We start from the raw sequence: 14,912 nt of genomic DNA on the forward strand, positions 1-14,912 counted from the left end.
AAATCCCCAAAAGGAACCAGTAACAAAACACACACACACACACACACACACACACACACGCACACACAAATGGCTATATACAAGTAGAAAAAACATGACTAAAAAACAAGAGTTACACAAGGAAGCAATTTAGACTTTATAGGTATCACTGAAATTTAGTGAGATGAGATCTATGACTGCAATACAGCTCTAGAAAGGATACGCCATACTCAAAAGAAACAGAAAAGGAGGGGCTGAGAAACATGGTATGTTAAAATATATATACTCACATAAGGAAATTAAGGAACCCAAGGAGGGAAAAATGGATAACATTTGAAGTAGCTAGGTAGCACAGTGGGCAGATAGGTGGCGCAGTGGATAGAGTGCCAGGCCTGGAGTCAAGAAAATTCATCTTCCTGAGTTCAAATCTGGCCTCAGACGTTTGCTAGCTGTGTGACCCTGAGCAAGTCACTTAACCCTGTTTGCCTCCGTTTCCTCATCTGTAAAATAAGCTGGAGAAGGAAATGGCAAACCACTGCAGTATCTCTGCCAAGAAAACCCCAAATGGGGTCACAAGAAGTCAGGCACAACTGAAACAAATGAACAAGACAGCACAGTGGCTAGGGCACTGGACTTGGAGACAGAAGATTTAAATTTGAATTCGACATCAGACACTAGTTTTGTGGCAAGCCACTTAGCCTCTGTCTGCCTCAGTTTCCTCATCTGTAAAGTAGGGATAATAATAGCATCTACCTCTCAGAGTTGTTGTGAGGATAAAATGATGTATTTCCAAAATTTTTATAAATGTTCTAATGCTATAATGCTAGCTATTATTATTGTTAGTGAGTAAACGTCAAAAGGAAAAGAAAACAGATATGAATTGTCGTGAATTGTCACCTAGAAAGAAAGAAGAAACAGATGAGGAATTTGGGAAACAGATCTTAACTCCTGGCACATGGGTGCTATATCATAGAAATAAGGACTTCATGTGACCTTGGGCAAGTCACTTAACCATATTGCCTAGCAAGAAAGAAAGAAAGAAAGAAAGAAAGAAAGAAAGAAAGAAAGAAAGAAAGAAAGAAAGAAAGAAAGAAAGAAAGAAAGAAAGAAAGAAAGGACAGACTTCAGTTATCCAGAGAGTTGCTGGAGTTTCTCTCAGTTTCTCTCAGTTAATAATTTCTGGAGTAATTTGAAAGGTAGAGAAACCGATAAGAAGGAATTCTATTCTAGAGCTGCTTCTCAAGCAAAGGCAAGGAGGGGCTGGTTGCTGAGGCAGAAAGAGATGGGGATCTTTGGTGGAAGTAACCATTTCCACTTGTGACAAAGGAGAGGAAAGCCAGGCATCATCTGATACACACTCCACCTCAGGGAAAGGCATATTTCTTTTTCTTTCTTTATTTTTTGTTCTGAACTTAACAAATACCAAAATAAATAAGCATTTCCATATGCAAAGCAGAACAGAAGAAGAAGACTGCACGTGAAGCCATAAACTAGCACCATGAACAAAAACACAAGAAGTTCAACATGTTTTCATTTTTAATGGATTTTTATGGATAGCGTTTGTTGTTACATCACCTAGATTTCTCCTGTGCCCCTCTTTCTCTCCCCTCCCAGAGAGCCATCCCTTCTAACAAATAACTCTTTAAAAAAGAAAGAAAAACAGGAATAAAAGGGGAGGGGGAAACAAAGTCCTCTATCACATGCAATATTCCACACCCATGGATTCCTCACCTCTGCCAAATAAAAGTGTAGGGGGCATGGGGGTGTAGGAAGATCTCAGATCTCTTCTTTGTTGTCAAGTTAATTCTTTCCTATTTCCCAATATTCATTTTAGATTATTTTGAGGTTATTCTTTCCATTTATATTGTTTTCCTGGCTCTGCCTCCCTGAGTTTGTATCAGTTCATGTAAGTCTATCCATGCTTCTCTGTCTTCATTGTGCTCATCATTTCTCATAGCACAAAAATATTCCATTACATTAATGGACCACAATTTGTTTAGCATTCTCCAATCAACAGATATCTATTTCCAGTTCTTTGCAATCACAAAAAAAAGCTTCTGTTAATATTTTGGGGCAGCTAGGTGGTGCAGTGGATAGAGTGCCAGGCCTAAAGTCAGGAAGACTCGTCTTCATGAGTTCAAATCTGGCCTCAGACCCTTACTAGCTATGTGACCCTGGGCAAGTCACTTAACCCTGTTTGCCTTAGTTTCCTCACCTGTAAAATGAGATAGAGAAGGACATAGCAAACCACTCCAGTATTTTTGCCAAGAAAACCCCAAATGGGATCATGGAGAGTCAGATATGACTGAAAAAAATGACTGAACAACAACAATATTTTGTTATATAGGGGGACTTTATTCTTATCAATGACCTTCTTGGTATATAAGCATGGTAGTGAAATCTTTGGGTCAAAAGGTGTGGCTGTGTTAGCAGCTTCATATGCACAACCCCCAATTGCTTTCCAAAATAGTTGTACCACTTCACAACACCAATAACAATATGTAAGAGTGACTGTCTTTCCACAGCTCCTCCAATATTGACTATTACTATTTTTTGTCATCTTTGTTAATTTGTTGAATATTCAATGAAACCTTAGAGTTGTTTTCATTTGCAGTTCTCTTATTACTAGCAGTTTGGCGCGTTCTATCATATGGTTAATAGTTTGTAATTCTTCTTCTTAGAACTATATGTTTATATCCTTTCATCACTTACCTATTGGGGAATGGTTTTTGGTCTTATGTATTTGTTAGTTGTCTACATATCTTGACACCAAATCCTTATTAGAGATTTGGTGCAAAGTTTTATTTTGTTTTTCCAGGTGACCTCTTGCCTTCTTAACTTACATAAATTAATTTTGTGTAATCGAAATTATCTCTTTTGTCTTTTGTAACAGCCTTCTATCCTTTGTTTGGTTAAGAATTCATCTTCTATGCATAGTTGTGAAAGGTATATGATTTGTTTCTCTTCTAATTTTTTTATGGTATACTTTTTAATATTTAGGTTATACATCCCATTTTGATCAACATATTATTTTCTTTTCTTTTTTTTAATAGGCAATTGGAGTTAAGTGACTTGCCCAGGGTCACACAGCTAGTAAGTATCTCAGGCTAGATTTGAACTTAGGTCCTCCTGACTGCAGGGCTGGTGTTCTATCCACTGTGCCACCTAGCTGTTCCTTCAACATATGATTTTCAAAGCAGTCCTACTTACCTGTTTCCTACTGATTTTCCTTCTATCTTCTTCTGGGCACTGAAAAAATGATTCAGTGACCCTTCTTTCTAACTTGTTAAAACTTTTTTTTTTCCATTTTGGTAACCCTATAGCTAGCTAGCCCCACTATTTTGTCTTCTAATCCCCTACCCCAAAAAAAATCCTGAAAGAAATAAAAACAAAAGACCGCAAGGCATGGAATATAATATTCCGGAGGGCAAAGGAGATAGGATTACAACCAAGAATCACCTATTCAGCAAAACTGAGTATAATCCTTCAGGGGAAAAAATGGTCATTCAGTGAAATAGAGGACTTTCAAGCATTCCTGATGGAAAGACCAGAGCTGAATAGAAAATTTGACTTTCAAATACAAGACTCAAGTGGAACATGAAGAGATAAACAGGAAAGAGAAATCAGAAGAGACTTATTAAGGTTGAACCGTTTGCATTCCTACATGGAAAGATGATATTTACAACTCATGAGACCTCTGTCAGTATTAGGGTAGTTGGAGGAAAAAAATTAGATAGATAGATAGATAGATAGATAGATAGATAGATAGATAGATAGATAGATAGATAGATAGATAGATAGAGGGCACAGGGTGAGTTGAAGATTAAGGGGTCATATCTGGAGAATAAAATTAAGGGATGAGAGAGGATTATACTTGGAGAAGAAGAAATAGAGAGGTAGAATGGGGTAAATTATCTCCCAAAAAAATAACCAGAAAAGAAAAGGCTCTTACAGTGTAGGGGAAACGAGGGAAGGTAAGAGGGAATGAGTGAATCTTATTCTCATAAGATTTGGCTTACAGAGGGAATAACATACACGTTGAATTGGGTATGGAAATCTGTCTTACCCTACAGGAAAATAGGGGGAGAAGGGGACAAGAGAGCAGGGGGATAATAGAGAGGAAGGCAGATTGGAAAAGGATATAATCAGAAGTAAATACTTCTGAGGAGGGACATGGTCAAAAAAAAGAATAGAATAAATGGGAGGGCAGGATAGGATTAAGGGAAATAGAGTTAGTTTTTCACAATATGTCTACTATGGAAGTGTTTTGCATAACTGCACATATATAACCTATATTGAGCTGCTGGCCTCTTCAATAAGGGTGGGTGGGGAGGGAGGAAGGGAGAAAGTTTGAAACCTAAAGTTTTAAAAACACATGTTTAAAAAAAATGTTTTCACATGCTACTGGGAAATAAGAAATACAGGAAATGGGGTACAGAAGTCTATCCTGCCCTGCAGGAAAATAGAAGGGGAAGGGGATAAGAGAAGGGGGGGAGAGATAGAAGAGAGGACAGACTAGGGGAAGGGATATTCAGAATGCATGCCATCTTGGGGTGGGGGGAGGGGGGAGATGGGGTGAAAATTTTAAACTCAAAATCTTGTGGAAGTAAATATTGAAAACTAAAAATAAATAAATTTATATTAAAAAAAAAAAAGAAAGAAACTTTTGGGGATAGGCTACACTGAGCCTTCCCCACTTGCCATGGCAGCTTCTGCTCCAAACCAATGGCATACCTGTTGTCATGATTTCTCAGATATAGAAGTCAGACATAACAACTCCCTAAGGCACTTAAGTAATATGTATGGGATTTTGTAATTGAGAATTGTTTCCTTGATTGTACTTTTATCTCTAAAGCTTAGAATGGCACTTAAGCCATGCTTGGTCCTTAATAAATCCTTTTTGACTTACTGAAAAAGAAAACAGAAAAAATAAGCATAATCAATCAAAATAAATCCAAACAGTAGCCATGTCAAAAAAGTGGATGTCTCTTTCTGCACCTTGAGTCCATCATTTCTCAGTCAGGGGAGAGTACTGTATTTCATCATAAGTTGGTCATTTCCTTGATCAAAGTTGTTTTTCTTTACAATGTTATTATCATTATATACATTTTTTCCTCCTTGTTCTGCTCACTTCAGTCTTCATCAGTTCATACTTTCTATGATTCTCTGAAATTGTCTGTCTTGTCATTTCTTATGGTACACTAATGTTTCAGTTAGTCAATTAAAAAGTATTAAGCACCTACTATGTGCCAGGAAATGTACTAAGCACAGGAGATACAGAGAAAGGCAAAAAATAGTTGCTGTTCTCAAAGTGCTCACATATTACAATTTGTTCAGCCATTCTTCAATTGATGACCACTCCCTCTAATTTCCAGGTCATTTCTCTCCTTTATTAAACTTTTGATCCTCCTACTCTCAACCCTACTAGCCATGAGGATAAAGATTTTTTTTTGTTTTCTACTATTCTTTCCTCAGTATTATCCTCCCATTTAACACTCCCTTTCCTTATCCCCAACTTTTTCCCTATTGAATTCAATGTACTTATACACTAAAGTGTGTGTGTGTGTGTGTGTGTGTGTGTTTTCAAGCCTCCTTTGTCCAGTTCAAGAAGATGAGATTCATCTGACGCCAGCTCTCCCTACCCCTTCCTCCTTGTTTGCTGACTATTCTGACACCCTCCAGTTATGAGAAATAGCAAGTTCCACCACCTCCTTCCTCATTTCTTCATTTGTGTATTATCCTCCCTTTTAGTTCCCATCTAAAAACCATCAGAACAAAACCAATCAATCCACTTTCCTATCCTTTATATTAACTATTTCATTCCCTCAATACTCCCTGAAGCAGCATCATAGAGCCCCCTCGGATGGTTCACATAAATTTACCTTCCTATGTTTCTTTGCAATCCTGTTTGCATTTCCAAGTTCCTCCATAACTTGGTTCTTTTCATCAGGAATCCATGAAAGCTCCCTATTCCATGTTCTCCCCTCCAGGATTATACTTAGCTTGGCAGAGTGAGTTATTCTTAATTGTCTATTTCTTCTGCCTTTTTGGAGTACTGTATTCCTAGATTTCCTCTCCTTTCCAGGTCTTGTGTGATCCTGACTATAATAGCTCCTTGATACTTGAACTCTTTTTCTCTGGAAGCTTGCAGCACATGTGGTTGTTTTTTCTTTTTCTTTTTGCTTGTTTTTTAATAGAGAAACTCTGGATTTTGACTACACCTTTCCTGGGACTTTTGGGATTTCCTTCTGAAGGTGACGGGGCAGTTAGATGGCAAAGTGGATAGAGTGCCAGGCCAGTGAATCCACCTGGTTCTAGGTTTTTTTTTTCTTTGACTGTTCATTTATTGTTTGTTCAATTTCTTTCTCCGAGTTTTGGTTATTTAAATTCTCTATTTTTTTTGTTCTTTTAATCTAAGCATTTTGTGTTTCCGTAAATATTCATCCATTTCTTTTAAATGATCAGTTTTATTCATATATAATTGGGCAAAAAGGTTCTATTAATTTCTTTTATTTTTTCTTTGTTGTCGCTCTCCTTTTTTTCATTTCTAATGCTAGTAATTTGGTTTTCCTTTCTTTTTAAAATCACACTAGCTAATATTATCTTTTTTATTTAAAAAGAAATCCCAGTTCATACTTTTACTTATAAATTCAATGAGTTTTTTGCATTTGTTTTTGTTAATTTCTTCCTTGATTTTCAGAATTACTATTTTGGTGTTTAGGTAGAGTTTTTTTTTTAATCTGTTGCTTTTCTATGTTGGTTTTTTTTTAGTTGTATAACTAATTCATTTATCTATTTTTTGTTCATTTCTTCCTTGATTTTCAGAATTGCTATTTTAGTGTTTAGGTGGAGTTTTGGGTTTTTTTATTTGTTGCTTTTCTAGAGGTTTTTTTTTTAGTTGTATACCTAATTCATTTATCTATTTATTCCTCTCTTTTGTTAATACAAATTTAGAAATTTAAATTTTTCTCTAAGTAGTTAGTAAACAAGCATTTATTAAGTGCTTAGCTTAAGCCAATGTACTTTTCTGTACAATGGGGATACAAAGAAAAGCAACTCACCTGCCTCAGTCTGAGTCCCCAGTCCATCCCCGCAGTCTATAAACATGCCCACGTCTTCCTTATTCTTTAACAAAACAAAACAAAACACCCTCACTTGATTTAACAAAAAAAATTGCAAACTGTTAATGGTTTACATGTAAAGAATATAAAATTGTATTGTAATTTTGTAAAAGAATATGTAAAAGAATACAAAAACGTAAAAGACCATGTAAAAGAATATAAAAATACTGAAAGAAATGCAAATCAAAACAATCCCGAAGTTTAATCTTATACCCAGCAAATCTTCAAGAAAGATAAGAACACCAATGCATTGTTGGTAGAACTGTGAATTGGTATAATCATTCTGAAAACAATTTGTAATATGAATGTGTCCATTGCTAGGCATGCACCCCAAGGAGGAAATTGATAAAAAGAAAGGCTACATATACACTGAAATGTTTATAGCACTATTTTTTTGTGCCAGCAAAGAACTGGAAACAAAATTAATGCCCATTAATTTAGGAACAGCTAAACAAACGGTGTTATGTGAAAGTAATGTATTATTATTATTATTATTATTATTATTATGCTGCAGTGACTAACTTGATAGAGAAGCAGAAGAGGCTTATATGAAATGATGCAAAGTGAAAGAAATTAAAGCCAGCAAAACAATATAAACAATGCCTACAATTAATTGAAAGACTAGCAACCGCAAAACACTTGAAATTAAATGTTGGTAAATTATGCAGAAATAATACAACTTTGACCCCTAAGAAGACATATAAAACACTTCTCCCCGATCCTTTGCAGAAATGGCAGTACATGGGTGTAAAACATTGTTTATAATTTCAGTTTTTTTAGTGTTGATTGGTTTTGTTGAATTTTTTTCTTATCTTCCTTTTTTTTTTTTTTTTGGCCAGGCAATGGAGTTAAGTGACTTGCCCAGGGTCACACAGATAGTAAGTGTTATGTGTCTGAAGTCACATTTGAACTCAGGTCCTCCTGACTTGAAGGCCAGTGCTCTATCCACTGCGCCACCTAGCTGCCCCTATCTTCCTTTTTAAAAAGATGTTTTAAGGGATAGTTTTCTGGGTATGGAAAGGACACTAGAGAAAAAGGTTCACAATCATATCAATGTTAGAAAGAATCAATACAAAGCCATTTAAAAACACTTCTAATTTTCTACATTTGTTTTGGTTTTTAATGCCCTAATACAGTCAATTTTTGCAAGGATGCTATGCGCTGTTGTCAAATACATATTATCTTTTCTATTCCCATTCAGTAATCACCAAAGATCTGTCATATCTAATTTTCCTAAAAATTCTTTTCAGGTACTAAATTTACTCTTGTTATATGTATCTGAGTCTAAAGGGAATACATTGAAATCTCCAACTATTGTAGTTTTATTGCCTATTTCTACCTACAAATTGCTTGATTTTCCTTTAAATATTTAGATTTTTCATTAATCTATATTAAGTGCTTACATAAATTTAATGCTTATTTTGAATTTAAAAATAATGTAGTTTCCTTATTTATCTCTTAAATGTATTTTTACTATTCCATAGTCTGAAATCATAATTGCTACTACCCCTACAGTTTTGAGTTCACCTGAAGTGTAATATCTTTTGTTCCAATCCCGTATTTTAACTGTGAATCTTTGTTTCAAGTAGGTTTCTTGAAAATGTCATTATGGGTGGAAATACGTTTAATATGATTGTACATGTATAACCTGTATCAGACTGCATGCTATCCTGGGAAAGGGAGAGGGGTGGGAGGGAGGGAAAAAAATTTGTAACTCAAAAGCTTATAAAAGTCAACGTTGGGGGCAGCCAGGTGGCGCAGTGGATAGTACTCTGGCCTTGGAGTCAGGAGGATCTGAGTTCAAATCTGGATGGCTCAGACACAAGACATTTACTAGCTGTGTGACCCTTGGCAAGTCACTTGACCCCAATTGCCTCACCAAAAAAAATAAAAGGCTAAAAAAGAAAAGTGAATGTTGAAAACTATCTTTACATGTAATTGGAAAAAATAAAATACTAATAAGTGGGAGGGAAAAAGAAAATATCATTATTGGATTCTGCTTTTCTACTACCCTCTTCTATTTGATGGTGAGTTCATCTCATGGTTATGATTAACTGTAGATTTCCCTAAATGACAACCTCTTTCAAAGCCTTTCATACTGGCCTTTCTAGTCTTTTTCACTTTCTCCTTTCCAAGTACTCCTTGATCTAAGGACACCTTTGGTATTCCTCACACATGACATTCCATCTTCTGAATTTATGCCTTTTTACTGAGTCCCTCATGCTTGGAACACCCTCACTCTTCATCTCTACATCCTGGCTCCTCAGGCTTCCCTCAAGGCTCCGTTGAATCCCGCCTTCTTCCAGGAACTCTTCCCAATCCTTAATCTTGGTGCCTCCCCCTGAGTTTACCTCTAGCATATCCTGTCTCTGTCTTGTTTGTACATAGTTGTTTGAATACTGTCACACCCCCCCCCCCCCCCCCCCCCCCCCCCCCCCCCCCCCGTTAGAGCATCAGCTCTTTGAAAGCAGGGACTGGTTTTGCTTTGCTTTGTTTTGTTTTTTTGTCTTTCTTTGTATCCTCAGCACTATGCACAGTGCCTGGCACATAGTAGGTGCTTTAAAATATTAGCTGACTGACTCTCATACTTTTTCCTTTCTTTGTCCCCTGCACAAAAAGGCAGAAAAGGGCATAAAAAGGTAAACAGGAAAGAAAAAAAAACATGTTATTCAATAAAGGCAAACTGTTTACATCCTTACACGGGAAGATGATACTTGTAACTATTGAGAACTGTATCTTTATTACAACATTTAGAAGAACATAGATAGACGTTGTGGGTATAAATTGACTTTGATGCGATGATAAAAAATTTAATTAAGCAGTGAAAAGGGATTGTACTGGGAGAAGAGGAAAGGAGGAGGCAGAAAAGGGTAAATTACATCACATGAAGAGGTGCAAAGACCTATTTACAGTAGAGGGAAATGAGCATTGTGTGAACCTTAGAAGAGGATGGTGAGAGAGGTGTGATCAGCACTATTTATCTTGATGTCATCTGCTCTCCCTCCTTTGTCCCTCTTCGCTTTTCTTCCTCTATACAGACCCTCTCTGTGTATGTCTTATACATACCTAGTTATTTTATATGCTGCCTCTCTCATTAGCATGTAAGCTCAGGAAGGGTTTTTCTTGTTGCTGCTTGTTTTTGTTTTTTACTTTTTTTTGTATTCTTAAAGTTTAGCACATAGTAAGCCCTCAACGAGCACTTATTGACTGATAATCCTGTTTTAGGATTAGATTAGACTGTGGTCAGCCCACGTCTGTAGTACTGTGTTCAGTTCTGGATGTCACATTTTACAACAATTAACAAATTGAGACATATCTAGTAGAAGCCCGGAAACCATACCAGAGAGGGGTCAATTGAAGGAACTGGGGGGGTGGTTAGTCTGGAAAAGTCTTAGGGCAGAACAAATGTTTAAAGACTTATTGTGTGGAGGAGCAATTCTTCTTGGTTATAAAGGGCAGAATTAAAATTAATAGGTGGAAGTTACAGGGAATCAGATTTTGGCTCAACATCAAGGGAATAATTCTTAATATTTAGAGTTATCCAAAAATAAAATTATAAAGTAAATAAATAAAATGATCTACCTTCAGTGAAAATAGTTCTCTAGCTCTGCTTGGAGCTTCAGTTATTGATATCAGGGATGCTCTGGAGAGAATTCAGGATTGAGGTGGGGTGGAAGGCAGGAGTGGTTGTACTAGAAAACTTTAGAGGTCTCTTCCAACTCTGTAATTCTGATTATTGGTAACAGACTCACTCTGGGTCCTAGCCAACGTAAGCAATTAGAGGACGTGGGACTGAGACCCAGACATCCTGAATTCCAGTCCAATGATTGTCCTCTATTGTCCCCAAGGTACAGGCCAAGGGGCAGACAACAGTCTCTGGGATTGAGGAGGGAGGGGGAAAAACTAAATCAGAGATGGGGGGTGGACAAGATCTGAGGAATAGGTCAGGGGAGAGTGTAAGACAGATAGTAGAAGCTAGGAAAGATTTTTAAGAGAACTAAATCAGAGGAGTTTCTGGGCAAGAGATAGATTAGAATGGAAAAAGGACATACAAAAAAGGGCCTATTAGGATGAACCACATAGTATGTCAATTTTCTGCAAAGCCACTTGAAAATAGTATACATATACATATATACTTATATATACTTATTTTATTTTATATAGTATATAAAAATAGTGTGTATATATGTGTGTATACATGTACATATATATGTTGCATATACATACATACATAAATACACACACACACACACACACACACACACACACACACACTATTGGGCCTGGACGTAAGACAAAATCATGGTGTTCTAGAATCTATACTCTCAGCCAACTTCACTTTCATTCAAGTCCTACCTGGCCTGAGTGCCTAAAACCATTCGAAATTAAAATAATCACACTGAACAGCTATTGGAGAACTAAGTTGACTCTCCAAAAATGGAAAAATGGCGGTCCTCAGGGCATAATGGAACTAAAATAAAAGAAACAAAAGGGGTCAAAAGACACCAATGACTTATTAGGTATTATTTCACCAATCTGTCTAGCAAATAAAAACCTCTACCCACTGATAAACAAAGCATCCTGCATATTTCTGACCTACATTCTTTTCTATGGGAAACGCAGCTCCTATGGGTTATTTTCTTCAGGTGTCTATGGAAAGGTCCAGCACTAAGGACAGTAGTAGTAGGCACTTAATAAACAGATAAACAAACTAATTAATAAATAGAATTGAATTGAAAGTGATACTCTAGGCAGAAAAATCTCCATTGCCCTTCTCCTCACGTTCCTTCTATGATTCCAATGCTTTCCCCAACATACTCTCTTCACTGTTGATTGTAAATCAATCAACAAATATTTGAGCTCATACTATATTAAATCATCTACTAGAAGATAGAATAAAATTCTAGTCCCTATGCTCCTAGAACTTATACTATAACAGTTCAAAGTAGTTTTTGTAAGTATTAAAGGAGTGATGCAGAAAATAAGGGCTTTCAAGGGTTCAAAAATGGAGAGATCCCTATGGACTCTGTGTATGTTTAGTGAGGAGTGGAGTGCCATGGAGTGGGAGGTGGGCATTCTAGCTTGGTTGGTTTAAATAAGCAAACTGAAGCTTGTAACGTAGCTTCCCAATAGCTTTGTAAATGGGAATAAGTCTTGGTGTTGTGGTGCCATCTAGTGGACAAAGCACCACTTGTTGGGAAACCTTTGGATTTCCCAACCCAACCTCCACTACCAGGCACTCAATGAAAGTATTGATTAAAGCATCTATATGACAGGGATTGCACTCAGAGATACATAAAAATAAGAAAGCTTATGATCTAGCTAAGGTCAAAAGCCTAAAAACTGTTTTTTTCCTCATTACCTCCACCAGAGCTGCACTCTTGAAAGTCACTCTATGACCCTGGCTCATGGGTAAATCCAAAAGCCTTTTTAGTCAGGAAGTCAACCTTTATTAGGCAACTACTACATGTCAGACACAGTGCTAAGTTCTAGGGATACAGAGAAATGCAAAAGACAGCCAGCCCCCTGCTCTCAAGAAGCTCAAAGTCTAACATGTAAATAATTCTGTACACACAAGATATTCTCAGACAGAATGCACTTAGACTGGGAATGACCTTTTTTTTGGAGGCATGGGTCACACACTAGTAAGTGTCTGAGGCCAGATTTGAACTCAGGTCCTCATGACTTTGGGGCCTCTATCCACCTGGCTGCCCCAGGAATGACTCCTTGCAGAAGGTTGGACTTTGCCTGAGACCTGAAGGAAGCCAGGAGGTAGAGTTCCTGTCATAGGGACAGTCATGTCAGTGACAAGACATGGAGCTGATAGAATGAGCAAGGAACAATTAGAGGCCAGCGTCTGTGGATTCCAGAGTACATGGAGGTAAGGTAGAAGAAGACTGAAAAGGTAGGAAGGTTATGAAGGATTTTACAGACCAAATAGAAAGTTTTCTATATTATCCTAGAGATGATAGGGAGCCCATGGAACTTACTGAATAGAAAATCAGATCAGTGCTTTGGGAAGGTGACTTGGGCAGGTGAGTAAAGGATGGCCAGGAGGGTGAAAGATGTGAGGGAGGGACGTCAACGGGAAGAATACTGCAATGGTTGCAGTGATGAGGGCCTACACCAGGGCAATTAAGGGTACACATGAGAAAACAATGAAACATAACAATTGTGAGAAAGACCAAGGAGCCAAGGATGACCCCTAGGTTGGGGGCATGGGTGACTGAGACAATGGTGATGCCCTTGACAATAACAGGGAAGTTAGGAAGAGGAGAGAATCTGAAGGGAGAGGGATAATAAATTCAGTTTTGCGCACGCTGAGTTTACTGAACAGGCCTCATGATGGAAAATGCTATCCATATCCAAAGAAAGAACTACAGAGTTTGAATGCAGATGGAAGAATACTACTTGCTATTTTTTTTTCTTCTACTGTGTTTTGTTTCCTCTTTCTGGTGGTTCCTCTTATTGGTTCTAAGTCTTACTTATATCACTAATGTGAAAATATGTTTAATAGGAATGTATATGTATAGCCTATTGTGCACCGTATTGGGGAGGGAGGTGGGAAGGGAGGGGGAGAAAAATTTAAAACTCAAAAGCTTATGAAACTGATTGTTGATAAATCAAAATAAATTAATTTTTAAAAAAGATGTCTATTGAACATCCAGTTCAAGGGGAAGCTAGATGTCACAGTGAATTCTTATCCACTGGTACTGGAGTAGGAAAAACCTGAGTTCAAATCCAGCTTCAAAGACTTACTAGCTGAGCACCCTGGACAAGGCACTTAACAATGTCTGCCTGTTTCCCCAACTGTAAAATGAGGATAATAATAGTGTCTACCTCCCAAGGTGGCTGTGAGGATCAAATGAGAAAATATTTGTAAAGCACTTAGCACAATGCCTGGTGCATAACAGGCTCTACAAAAATGCTATCATCATCACTATGATGTCCAATAGTCAGGTGGAGATGTGAGACTGGAGATCAGCAAATGTTAAGGCTAGACAAATAGGACTGAGAATCATCTGCATAGGGACTGAGTCAATGGCAGCTGATAAGACCAAGTGGAAGAGTATAGTGATATAAACATATATATGTGTGTATATATATATATATATATATATATATATATATATACATATATATATGTAAAACTATATCAGATAGATAGATATAGATGGACAGATAGATAGATAGATAGATAGATAGATAGATAGATAGATAGATAGATAGATAGATAGATAGATAGGTAGATGAAAAAGCCTAGGACAGATCTCTGGGGAACAGCTACTGGAGTTTACTGAGCAGGATGCTGTCAGACTAGCCTTTTAGCAGTCACTTTAGCAACTCTGGATGTAGTGAAGATTCCTTTTCCACTTGGACTTAGCTCCTTCTATAACCAATCCTCTATTTTCCATTCTTCCATTCTCTAAGCTCAATATTCCCAATTCCTTCCACCTTTTCAATGGCCTGGTTTTCCATTGCTTCACCATCGTGGTCACTTTTATATGCATCACCTTATTCAGTAGCTTTTTCTGAGATGTGGCTTTGTCATGACTACTATACTACTATTGATTCAGCAGAAAGTCACAGTAGGTTTTTATTTTTGACTTATCAAGCTTGCAGCTCACAAAGTGGAAGGAAGGGAAGGAACACGAATAGCCAGGTACTGTGCACTTTTACATATATCTCATTTGAACCTCACAATCCTGAGTAGCTGCTGCTATAATTTTTTAAAAAACACTTGAAGAAATTAGGTGTCTAAGTCTCTGAGGCCAGATTTGAGTTTGTCCTCCTGACTCCAGACCCAGCACT

Source organism: Phascolarctos cinereus, unplaced genomic scaffold, assembly GCF_003287225.1.
Source record: "Phascolarctos cinereus isolate Bilbo 61053 unplaced genomic scaffold, phaCin_HiC Scaffold_726;HRSCAF=1367, whole genome shotgun sequence".
In the NCBI taxonomy this organism is placed as follows: domain Eukaryota; kingdom Metazoa; phylum Chordata; class Mammalia; order Diprotodontia; family Phascolarctidae; genus Phascolarctos; species Phascolarctos cinereus.